Source organism: Nothobranchius furzeri, chromosome 16 (assembly GCF_043380555.1).
Source record: "Nothobranchius furzeri strain GRZ-AD chromosome 16, NfurGRZ-RIMD1, whole genome shotgun sequence".
NCBI lineage: Eukaryota > Metazoa > Chordata > Actinopteri > Cyprinodontiformes > Nothobranchiidae > Nothobranchius > Nothobranchius furzeri.
The window spans coordinates 22,913,141-22,925,787 of NC_091756.1; the positions used below are offsets into that span (position 1 = coordinate 22,913,141).

The 12,647-nt window shown below is 43.2% G+C and overlaps 1 protein-coding gene across 6 annotated transcripts in view; it reads right to left on the reverse strand.

Annotated features, from left to right (window-relative positions):
- LOC107388280 (urotensin-2 receptor) overlaps positions 1-12,647 on the reverse strand; it is a 104,488-nt gene that overhangs the window by 62,702 nt on the left and 29,139 nt on the right. The gene's annotated exons all lie outside the window — the stretch shown is intronic.

A 12,647-nucleotide genomic window follows, 5' to 3' on the forward strand; every position in this document is an offset into this window, starting at 1 on the left:
CAGAAACAACGAACCAGCTGGAGATGAACAATTCCACTACGGTACCTCTGAAATATTACCCATGAGCACACAGGCTCTTGGTGAGAGCACCACTTGTTTTCTTGGCCTCTACCTTTGAGCCAATTTTTGTTCAGTTGCTAAACACTTTTCCCAGGGTCATGGGATAGATATTTACAAGCACATGTGCAGCTGAGCCCGAGTACAATTCATACACACAACTTTCCAAGCAGTTAAAAACACACACGCACACGCACACACACACACACACACACACACACACACACACACACACACACACACACACACACACACACACACACACACACACACACCTCGGTGTGACTAACACTTTAGTTTAATCACTGACACGTTTCCTGTATCCTGCTCATTAGCCCCCCAGCTTTTCACCGACCTAGAAACGTTCCTTTCTCTTGTCCTTTTTGCTCAAATCATTTTGTCTCCCTACATCCCTTTAACATGACTTTTTAATGACACAAGAAGAGCCTCATCCCAACACAGTTCAACCCTTTTCCCCACCCCTGTCTTGCATTATCACTCCCTTCCATCAGTTTGCCTCCAGAGGTTGGGAATCCTGCCAGCAGTAGCCAGAGTCACCTTTTGATGCACTTAAGGGAAAGTGTGCATATCACACTTAACACAAGAGCCCAAAGAGCAAATATAATGGGTTGTCTTCAATTCAGCTGCTGTGCCATCATGCCCTCAAATGAGAGGCCTGGCGTGTTTTCCATCAGCTGTACCCATGCTGCCACACCAGGAACATAATAATCTGAGAACAGCAAAAAGAACAGCCTTCTAAGCTGTCTGCCACTTATCATGAAAACACGGTCCTGGGGTTTAGCCAGAAGGTTAAGTATTAACATTTCCTGAAGATGAAATCCCACTTCACTCTATTCTCTCTTCCACTTAGCCCAAGGGCTGCTCAAGGGTGGAAGAACAGTTGCATCACAATTATTTTAGTCAGTAATGAGGTCCTGATGATTTGACACAAATACAAACACAACCCATGGTTAACATTTTTGATGACAAAAATTTTTACTTTTTGATTTATTTGAATAAATGTAAGTGACTTAGATAAAAAAATTGGCTTCGATTTGATTTTGGAGTCAGTAAAATGGAAGAAAAGGAACGGTGCTGCTCTGGGTGGCTGCATGTTGGAGTAGCTCTGCTGACTGTATGTAAGTTTTGCCTTTTCTTGGGCATTTTTTCTTCTAGTTTCTCACGAAAAACTGTACTTTTTGGGGCATTTTACTTTTCTGTTTCTGGTGCTGTGAAGCTTGGAGGATTTTTACTGCTATTTTTTTTAGCTTTTTCACTTTTTGAGCATTTGTTATGATGTGTAACCATGGTAACAAGCTGGTTTACAATCAGGAGCAGCTGATTAACATTGGAAAGGCTGAAATAATACCTCAACTGAAGCCACAAATCCCAAATGAGCTAAAACGCAAGAAGCGTGGGTGCAGAGCGGGAGCAAAACGGAGACAGAGAAAGAGGAAATTCAAACCATCTCTTCCATCGATCATAATGTGAGATCACTGGCCAACAAGATGGAGGAACTCCAAGCCCTTTCAAGGACTCAGCCAGAGTTTTGGCAGTTTCGGAACCGCTGGAGGAGATAATGCAAAGAAGGATTCTCCAGAGAATCAAGAAAATGATGGACAACCCTGAGCATTGTCTTCACAAGACTGTCCGACAACGGAAGAGTGTCTTCAGTCAGAGGCTTCTTCAGTTTGGCTGCAACACTGACCGCTAATGGAGATCCTTCCTGCCAACAGCCATTGTAATATACAACAACTCTTTGATGACTTGATTATTATTATTATTCTGAGCTACTACAGCAATCAATTTCCCTCTGGGATTATTAAAGTATTTTTGAATTGAATTGAATATTTTAGTTCTGAGCACTCTTCTCCTTTGTTTAAAACAACTGTGTGAATTACTCAGAGTCCAGAGTGGGACTGAGAACAGTTCTGTCACAGATTTGAGTTCATCATGCTGGAAGGAGCTGAAATTGCCTCAAGCCCCTTGTCTGTATTTGACCTGGAGACGTACCGTTTTCCTATTACACACTGACTATTTTATTTCTTCCTCCTAATGGATACATAGTTAGCTCTCCATTTATTTCTTAAAAAGGTCTTCCATTTTCTTGTGGAATATTGTACAACCATGGTCTTGAGCCGGAAAAGGGTAGAATGCCTTCTCCGGGTCAGGGATGAGGCCCTGCCCCAAGTGGAGGAGTTTAAGTATCTCGGGGTCTTGTTCACGAGTGAGGGAAGTGGGAGCGTGAGATCAATAGGCGGACTGGTGCTGCATCTGCAGTGATGTGGGCGTTGTACCGGTCTGTCGTGGTGAAAAGATTTATCTGTCGATGTACATTCCTACCCTCACCTATGGTCACAAGCTTTGGGTAGCCAAAATCAGTTTTCTCTGCAGGGTGGCTGGGCTCTAATTCGGGAGGGGCTCGGAGTAGATCCGCTGCTCCTCCTCGTCGAGAGGAGCCAGTTGAGGTGACTCGGGTATCTGATTAGGATGCCTCCTGGATGCCTCCCTGGTGAGGTTTTACAGGCACATCCCACCGGGAGAAGACCTAAAGGAGGAGTATTTTGCACAAGAGGACACATTTTCTGCAAACATGTGAAAGATGCGCTGCCGTGCGGCTTGCTGAACATAGAGGATAGTCAGCACAGGCAGGAGATGAGTTATTGGACACCGGGCACATTGCTGCAATGACTGACGGGACACAGCATCTGACCAGTCAACGGTTACATGCACTGACAGGCATTTTGAACCATGACATGGCTCTGAAGGTGGTGCAGACGGAGGAGGGAAAGGAATTTAAAAAATCCCAGATGCACTAGAGGGGCAGAAAGTCTTAACTACCCAGCCACAACACATGGGAACTGAAGCAGGGCATACAAGAGATAACAAACCACAGAAGCTGTAATGTGACAACAGAAATGATAAATGTCCTGGTTTTGTATAGCACCTTCTAGGGTTCTACAATCCCCCAAGGCACAGTACATGACAATGCAGGAATTTTGCGGCATTCGTTCCATCAAGCTTTGCAGTAATAGTGCCACAACACCGGACTTGTGAATGCATAATCCGCCTTGCTGCAACAGAGGGAGGGGTCAGGATCACGTGGGGAGCTACTGCTGAGCTCTGGCCTGCAACCATACACGATGAAAGTAAACACAGTAAGTTTCGCTTTTGTTAACAGAACCAGCTGGGATGATAAACTGGATCGGCGCAGAGCTCTGGGAGCGTTTCTTCGGTGGAGATGGAGATCAGATCACCAGACAGTTCAGGGGATTGTGGAGGACAGACATCTTTAGGGGTGGCTTGGTGATGAGGAGGTAGTGATTAGCCACTGGATAAAAACAATACACAGCCCACAAACCCACTCAGATGAGTAATCTTGCAAGATAAAACATGACTTTGGAGAAAACAAATTTGGTGGATGAAGAGTAGGGTTGAGCATTGAGCATCAATTGGAACCGGGACCAATTGTTTGTTTTTCCTGGAATCATTCAAAGTTTTTTCATTTCGATTCCTAGTTTTGATTCCTAGTATGCCGACAGAAGAGGAATCCGCGGCCGATCTCCGTGAAAAATAAACGTGATCTGCAAATTGTGATCAACGCTTTTCAGAGCTGATCACACCAGCTGTCTGTGTGGAGCACCGTCCCCCCTCCCACCACCTGGCACACAGCTTCTGCTGAACTTTTACTCCGTAATGTAAACTTTACCTCCTGCAGTGTAGAGGAAACGTGTTAAATACGTCAACAAGGTGGATTTAATAGAAGCTTTAAAGAACAAACTCTGGACGGTGCGAGGTGAGTTTGTCTCACTGCAGAAATAACAACACACACCGAGCGTCAGCAGTCAGACGCAGCCGCTCACCAACACTCGTGTGTGTGTGTGTGTGTGTGTGTGTGTGTGTGTGTGTGTGTGTGTGTGTGTGTGTGTGTGTGTATGTGTGTGTGTGTGTGTGTGTGTGTGTGCGTGCGTCAGAAGGCTGAACAATAGCTTGTAGATTAATTAAAGTCATCATGCCAGAGCAGCTTCTCTGTGGTGGACCACACCAGCTTCTGCCTCAATAAATAATAATAATAATAATAATAATAATAATAATAAATCACACACAAAGTTGTGAACATTTAAATTTCCTTTCTGAACTATTTCTGTTGAGTTTTAATGTTTAAAATCTGTTAGATTGTTACTGACAGCAGCTACATTTAAGTTTCACTTCCTGTTCTGACTGAATGCTGCTGCAGCATGGAGGTGCAGTTCTCAGTCATCCTGGACATGATCATCCTGAGAGTTTTAGCTGAAAACAGCTGGACGTTTCTGGATATGTTGGAGACATTTAGCCTCTCATCCCAGAGGCTTCTTCCACACTTTGGTTGTGGTCAGAAACAAACACACTGGTTGTGCTGCAAGTCTTTTTCTTTTTTCTCCAAAACATGTTTTTGTCTAAATGATGGTGATGTTGTTGTTCATAGAGTTAAAATTCATGTTGAAGTTAAGATTATTTCATCAAGTAGGACCTGTGGTTAGCTGGCTCATGTAAAGCATGTCATGTTTTGGAAGAATCGGAATCGGAAATCGATAAGAACCGGAGTCGAAACAAGGAATCGGAATCGTTCAAAATCAAACGATGCCCAACCGTAATAAGGAGTATGTAGTACACTTTCATCACCATGCTTTCTGATTGGCTGCACAACATTCAAAGGGCAGCATGTTTGTTTGTCCCCAAAACCAGACCATGGCAATCCAACATGTTAGACAGCCCAGCTTTATGTATACAGCTGTCCTGACGTCCTTCCAGGTGGACTAGAGTCCTTGTAACACACCACAAAAGACGAGACTATCTGATGAAGGTTATCTTTCAATTACGGTAAATGTGTGCTTCCTTAATATTGTCAGAAGGGGCATTAGCAATTCAAAATAAGCATGATTATTCTGCTGTGTGAACCTGGCTTTAGCCTAAATTGTTCCGTCGTTATTATTATTATTTTTATTATTATGAAATGTAAGCTACTATTTGAGTCGTGTATAGTCTGAATCGAGACTCTTGGGATTTTTGCATATTGTCAGAGTAGATTTTCTTGGATGTTCACTTCTGAGAAGATTGTCAGCTGTCTTTAAAACAATTGTGAAAATAGTGAATAATCTTTGTCTCTACAGAATTATGCACTTCAAATAGATAGAAAATGACCTTTAACAATTTTTTTCAGTTTGAAAGCAGTAAAAGCTGTTTCTAATGTCTCTGTGGATGTCTACTCAGCTCCATACAACCAAATAATGCTTTTATGGGAGAGCAGCACAGATGACGATTGGCTAAAGAATCATTTGATTAGCAGCTCCTGACTGAGACATTCTTTGGAATAGCTAAAAAAAGATTTAAGTGATTATTTTACGTAGTGATTTGAATAAAACCAAAGAACAAGCGTGTTCCATTAACTGCTGCAGACATGGTAGATAATTACTTCTTAAAAAAAAAGTTAGTAAAATGGAAGAAAAGGGATATATTTTTGTTCTGAACACTCTTCTCCTTTGTTTAAAACAACTGTGTGAATTACTCAGAGTTCAGATTTGAATTCATCATGCTGGAAGGAGCTGAAATTGCCTCAAGCCCTGTTAAACAGAGCCCAAATAGATACTGGCCTAAACTTGCTTGTGTCTGGAGAGAACAAACATGACTGGAGTCTGGATGCAATGAGAACACTCAATCAATCGTTTATTGGTACAGGTGCAGCTTAAATGGGAGAGCACATGGCATGGTCACATGACAAACACACCTGTGAGGAATGAACAATAATTGGGAGCACCATCATCAGTCACTGAGGCCTAGTCCACACGTAGCCGGGTTTTTTAAAAGACGAATATCCGCCCCTCCAAAAACTTGCATCCACACCACCTCGTTTTAAAAATAAAAACTCTGTCCACATGTACCCGGATAAATACGTTGTTAAGGACATGCCAGACCTGTAGGCGTCAGTACTTCCCCCGTTCTTAACCTCGTTCTTCGTCTGTGGTCTTCCGCAAGGAGCAGTAATTCCGCTTGCAAAAACAAACAAGCAGAAAGCGCTTGGACAATTGATAAAGCGAGCGGAGCTCTGAGGGCATCCATTCTGTCGGCTAGTGTAAACATAGGTCGCACACGTGATGTCAGCATTTTTTGTCGCGGAAAGTGACGTTGCGGACCTTGAAACTCCGGTTTTGTCTGTCCACACGCAGACACCCAAAACAGAGAAAACGCAGATCTTCACTTTGGCCGGAGTTTTTAAAAAGATCCGTTTTCGTGTGGATGACAGGCCAAAAACGTAGAAAAATATCTACGTTTTGGCAGATCTCCGGCTACGTGTGGACAGGGCCTGAATCTGTTAACACCCCCACTTGCTCACACATTATTCACAATCAACAAAGCAAAAACAAACACAGGAACATCATGGAAACCAACTACATTGCATCTTTGCTTGGCTGCTCCCCAAACAGAAACATGGAAAAGGTAAGTACAGGTGCTGGCCAGTAAATTAGAATATCATCAAAAGGTTGAAAATATTTCAGTAATTCCATTCAAAACGTGAAACTTGTACATTATATTCATGCAATGCACACAGACCAATGTATTTCCGATGTTTATTACGTTTAATTTTGATATTTATAGGTGACAACCAATGAAAACATCAAATCTGGTATCTCAGAAAATTAGAATATTCTAAAGGCCAATGAAAAAATGTTTGTTTCTCTAATGTTGGCCAACTGAAAAGAATGAACATGAAAAGAATGTGCATGTATAGCACTCAATACTTAGTCGGGGCTCCTTTTGCCTCAATAACTGCAGTAATGCGGCGTGGCATGGACTCGATCAGTCTGTGGCACTGCTCAGGTGTTATGAGAGCCCAGGTTGCTCTGATAGTCGTCTTCAGCTCCTCTGCATTGTTGGGTCTAGCGTATTGCATCCTCCGCTTCACAATACCCCATAGATTTTCTATGGGGTTAAGGTCAGGCGAGTTTGCTGGCCAATCAAGGACAGGGATACCATGGTCCTTGAACCAGGTGCTGGTGGTTTTGGCACTGTGTGCAGGTGCCAAGTCCTGTTGAAAGGTGAAGTCTGCATCCCCATAAAGTTGGTCAGCAGCAGGAAGCATGAAGTGCTCTAAAACTTCCTGGTAGACGGCTGCATTGACCCTGGACCTCAGGAAACAGAGTGGGCCAACACCGGCAGATGACATGGCACCCCACACCATCACTGACGGTGGAAACTTTACACTGGACCTCATGCAACGTGGATTCTGTGCTTCTCCGCTCTTCCTCCAGACTCTGGGTCCTTGATTTCCAAAGGAAATGCAGAACTTGCTTTCATCAGAAAACATAACTTTGGACCACTCAGCATCAGTCCAGTCCTTTTTGTCCTTGGCCCAGGCGAGACGCTTCTTGCGCTGTTTCATGTTCAAGAGTGGCTTGACACACGGAATGCGACACCTGAATCCCATGTCTTTCATGAGTCTCCTCGTGGTGGTTCTTGAAGCGCTGACTCCAGCTGCAGTCCACTCTTTGTGGATCTCCCCCACATTTTTGAATGGGTTTGTCGTCACAATTCTCTGCAGGGTGCGGTTATCCCTAGAGCTTGTACACTTTTTTCTACCACATTTTTTCCGTCCCTTCGCCTGTCTGTTAATGTGCTTGGACACAGAGCTCTGCAAACAGCCAGCTTCTTTAGCAATCACCTTTTGTGTCTTGCCCTCCTTGTGCAAGGTGTCAATGATTGTCTTTTGGACAGCTGTTAAGTCAGAAGTCTTCCCCATGATTGTGGTGCCTTCAAAACAAGACTGAGGGACCTTTTAAAGGCCTTTGCAGGTGTTTTGAGTAAATCGGCTGATTAGAGTGGCAGCAGGTGTCTTCTATATTCAGCCTTTTCAGAATATTCTAATTTTTTGAGATACCAAATTTGGAGTTTTCATTAGTTGTCACTTATGAATATCAAATTTAAACGTAATAAACATCGGAAATACATTGGTCTGTGTGCATTGCATGAATATAATGTACAAGTTTCACGTTTTGAATGGAATTACTGAAATATTTTCAACCTTTTGATGATATTCTAATTTACTGGCCAGCACCTGTAGTTTCCCTCTTGTAGCTGGTTTAGTCATAAGGTCAGCTACCATCTGATCTGTTGGACAATACTCCAAAAACACTTCACCATTGTTAACAGTTGATCTCACAAACTGGTATTTTATATCAATATGCTTGCACCTCTGTCTTTGAACAGGATTCTTTGCCAGCATAATTGTGCCCTGTTATCTTCAAAGATAACAGGCAAATCACACTGATAATCATTTAGATGTTCAAGCAGTTGAGGCAAATACAAACACTCTTGTATGGTGTAAGCCAATGCAATGTACTCAGCCTCACATGTTGACGGTGCAACAGTTGGCTGCTTTTTGGTCTTCCAAGAAATCAGAGGACCATTCCTACATAGGCTAACACAATAACCAGATATACTCCATCTGTCATTTGTATCACCGGCCCAGTCTGCATCACGGTAAGCTAACAAGCTTAACCCTTCACCACATTTCCTGTAACAGAGGATCTTGTCTTTTGTGCCTTTCAGATATTTCAGTACATGCTTTACAATTGCCCATTGCTTTTCAGTTGGCTCACTAAAATACTGTGACAACTTGCTGACAATATAACTCATATCAGGTCTAGTGCATGTGGTCAGGTACTTCCCACTGCCTCTCTGAATTTCCTGGGATCATTCAGTTTTTCATCACCATCAGTGTAATTTAATTTAAGTTCAGAAGGTGTCGACCTGGGTTTACAATCCTGCATGTCAAACCTTTGAAGCAGTTTGCCAACATAACTGTGCTGTGACATAGTCACACTTCACACTGGTAAAAAGAGATACCTAGAAAAGTTTTCAGTCTTCCCAAATCTTTCATGTGGAACTCCTCAGCAAGCATTTCTTTGACAGCTTTTAAGGCTCTCTCATCACGAGCAGCAATAATCAAGTCATCCACCCATATCAATATTACTACTTTTTCATGTTCTGTTTCTCTCTTGTAAACACATTGGTCTGCTGAATTCTGTACAAAGGTGTGTTCACACAGATAGTCGTGTAACATTTTATTCCAGTTTCGACCTGATTGCTTTAGTCCATACAATGATTTTTGCACACAAGTTTTTCATTTGTCTGAGACTTTACATCATATCCTTCTCGCTGCTCCATGTAAATCTCACAATCAATCGGTGCATGTAGGAAAGCTGTTTTAACGTCCATCTGATGGAGAAGCAGATCCTCCTGAGCAGCTTTCTGCATTAACACTCTAACACTGGTAAAGTTAGCAGTAGGAGAAAAGGTTTCTCCATAATCTATACCCTTCTCCTGATTATACCCCTTGGCAACATAACGGTCTTTGTACTTGTCAGATCCATCAGCATTGTTTTTGATAGAATACATCCATCTACCCCCCACTGCTTTCTTTCCCTCAGGTAGGGTGGTCAGAGTAAATGTGTGGTTATCCCTCAATGATTTAATCTCCTCATCCATTGCATCTACCCACTCTCTTGAGTTGGATGAAGCTACAGCTTCTCTGAAAGTTTGAGGTATATTGGAAACCATCTGAGCCTGATCCCTCTCCACCCCATAGAAGTCTGGCCTCCGTCTCTCTCTTCTAGGGTATCTCTGTGGGGAAACTGATTCTGGCTTGACCTCAGCCGGCTGCAGGCTTATCTGATCTAGGTCTTGCCTAGTCTCTGGGATGTCAAACTGCTTATGTTCATCAGGGTCAGGTCTGGTTGTACTATACTCTACACAAACTTCATCATCATCAGACACGTCAACAGTCTCCTGTCCATCATTTGAGATGAACCTCACCAGTCTGTGTTTCATCACCTTTCTACTGTCGGGATAATAGACCATATAGGCTGGACTGCTTTTGCCATAGCCAACAAAAATACCTTTGTCAGACCTCGGGTCTAGCTTTTTCCTGTCCTGCCTACAGGCATAGCATACAGTACCAAACTTCTGCAGCCTGGACAAATTTGGTCTCCTTCCTGTCAGCATAAAGTAAAGTGTGTCTGGTACGGTTATTGAAACCTCTATTTCTCACCAGTGCTGCTGTCTGGACTGCATATGGCCATAGCTCCTTTGCTAACTGGCTTTCCAAGAGCATACATCTAGCCATGTCAAAAAGAGTTCTCCAGTACCGCTCAGCAGTACCGTTCTGTTGTGGTGAGTATGGTGCTGATGTCTCATGTCTGATTCTGTTCTTACAAAGTAGTGCTTGATAACCCTGCCCAGTAAACTCAGTATGGGGGGCTGTGTCAGCTAAGAACCGCTCTGTGGCTTCCACTGTGCCACTTTTGTTTTTCAGAAAGTACACAAACACTGCACTTGAGTAGTCATCAATAAAGGAAAGAGCATGCCTATAGCCTTCTCTGGACTTAGGCTCAATGGGGCCTGCCAAATCTGTATGTACCAACTCTAAAGATGACTTGGCCCTCACATCAGGTTTCCTGTTCCTGCTCTGAGTGAACTTGCCTTGAACACACACTTCACATTGCATAGGCTTGGATACTTTGCCCTTTATTGACATACCGACTACAACGCTCTAACTTCTGAACATCGTCAAAATTGCAGTGTCCCAAAATCTCATGCCACGTCTGGATATCATGACAACTCATAGATGTATCATCACAGTCATTGTTCGGTTGTACAGTAGGCTAATAAAACAGTGTTATATTCATGAATGAGAACATGCACCGTCTTTGTACTGCAGGATGTCTTCACCCTCCTTGAAGATCACCGTTGGAAGTTTCAGCTCTCACAGAGAAGATATCTTGCGGATAAGCGGGGATATACAGCGCTTGTTTCAGTCTAGCTACGAGGTGCCACCCCTTGTTGTCAACCAGGCACACCTCTGCTTCCCCTCTCCGCTCGGCAACCCCCTTGCACCTTGTACCATCTGCCAGCTCTATGCAGTGCGTCCCAGCCTGGAATGAGTCATCAAAGCTCTTGAACTTGGCCAGGTCTGTGATGATATGCGATGTTGCACCGGTGTCAACCATTAACTCTTTTCTGGTGACACCACCCTTCGATCGACGATCACTGGTCACCAGCTTGAAGATAAAAGGTGTTGTCCGTCTCTCCGTACACCCCACGTGCATTATCTTGCTGCTGCTGTTTCCTTCCTCCCCGCCATGCAGTATTCTTTCCTTGGCTGTACCGCTGTTGACCACGATGACACCGTCTTGCCTTGTGTCCTTTCTGGCCACAACGGAAACATTCAATTTCCTTGCTTTCAGTACCCCGTGGCCTTGCTTCTGCTGGAGTGCAGGCCTTCCTTGGTGATGCCCAGGCCCCTAAGACATTGTCATCAGCCACAGCTGTGCAGATACTCTCAGTACTCTCATAACTTCACAACTTTGTCTTAAAGTCTGTCAAAGAGAGAGTCTCTTCACTTTGATAAAAATGGAAAAAGGCTTAAATGATTCTGGAAGGCCCTTCAAAACAATTGCAACTAATAGTCCATCACTCAATATTTCTCCAGCATTCCACAACGCTGTGATTAAAGTCTCAGCCCGTATGGCAAATTCGGTCACACTCTCGCCGCTCATCTTTTGCAAGGCAGTCAACTCTGTGTACAGACTAACAATGCGGGGCTTCCCCTTGCCAGCATAATAGTCCCGCAAAATCTTGAGTGCACCACGCCTGTCATCTGCAGCCTCTCGCATGACCAGGGACAAACTTTTGTCATCAAGGAACTGAATCAATTCAGCATATGCTTCAGCATTCTTCCCTGCGTCCTCAGCCTGTGCTTCTGCATCCGCATCCTCATCAGGCCCATTTAAAATTGTGTCCTTCAAATTCTGCAACCGCAGATGGCCCAAAAACTTTGTCTCCCACAGTTCATAGTTTTTTTCATCTCCATCAAACACAAGGCGGGACCAACGTGAATTTGTCCGTTCACTCAGGGTGGTAGTTCTCCAAAAACTTGTAAAAAAAAAAAAAAAAAAAAAAAAAAAAAACTGGCTTGCAGTGGCTACTCACACAAACTTGCACAAACATCAATGAGCCTGGGCCCATAACCTGTTAAACAGAGCCCAAATAGATACTGGGCTAAACTTGCTGGAGTCTGGATGCAATGAGAACACTCAATCGTTTGTTGGTACAGGTGCAGCTTGAAGAGCACATGGCAAACACACCTGTGAGGAATGAACAATAGTTGGGAGCACCATCATCAGTCACTTAATCTGTTAACTTGTCTGTATTTGGCCTGGAGACGTACTGTTTTCCTATTGCACACCGACACTTGTATTTCTTCTTCCTAATGCATACATCAAACCTTTTACAGCTCAACAGCCTTTCCAAATTTCAGCTTAATTAAATCTGTTGAATCACACTCAACTAAATGTGTATGCAGCCTTTTGCTTTTTTAGTCAAAATGTTGCAAGCCAATTTTGATTATGGTGCAAAAGTTATTTATGTAAGTAATTATACTTAGTGTGAAACTAATGTATGAGACAGATTTATGCCAGATATTTCATATATAAATATTCCTATATACACTCAACAAAAATATAAACACATCACCTTTGTTTCTGCCCTGATTTTTC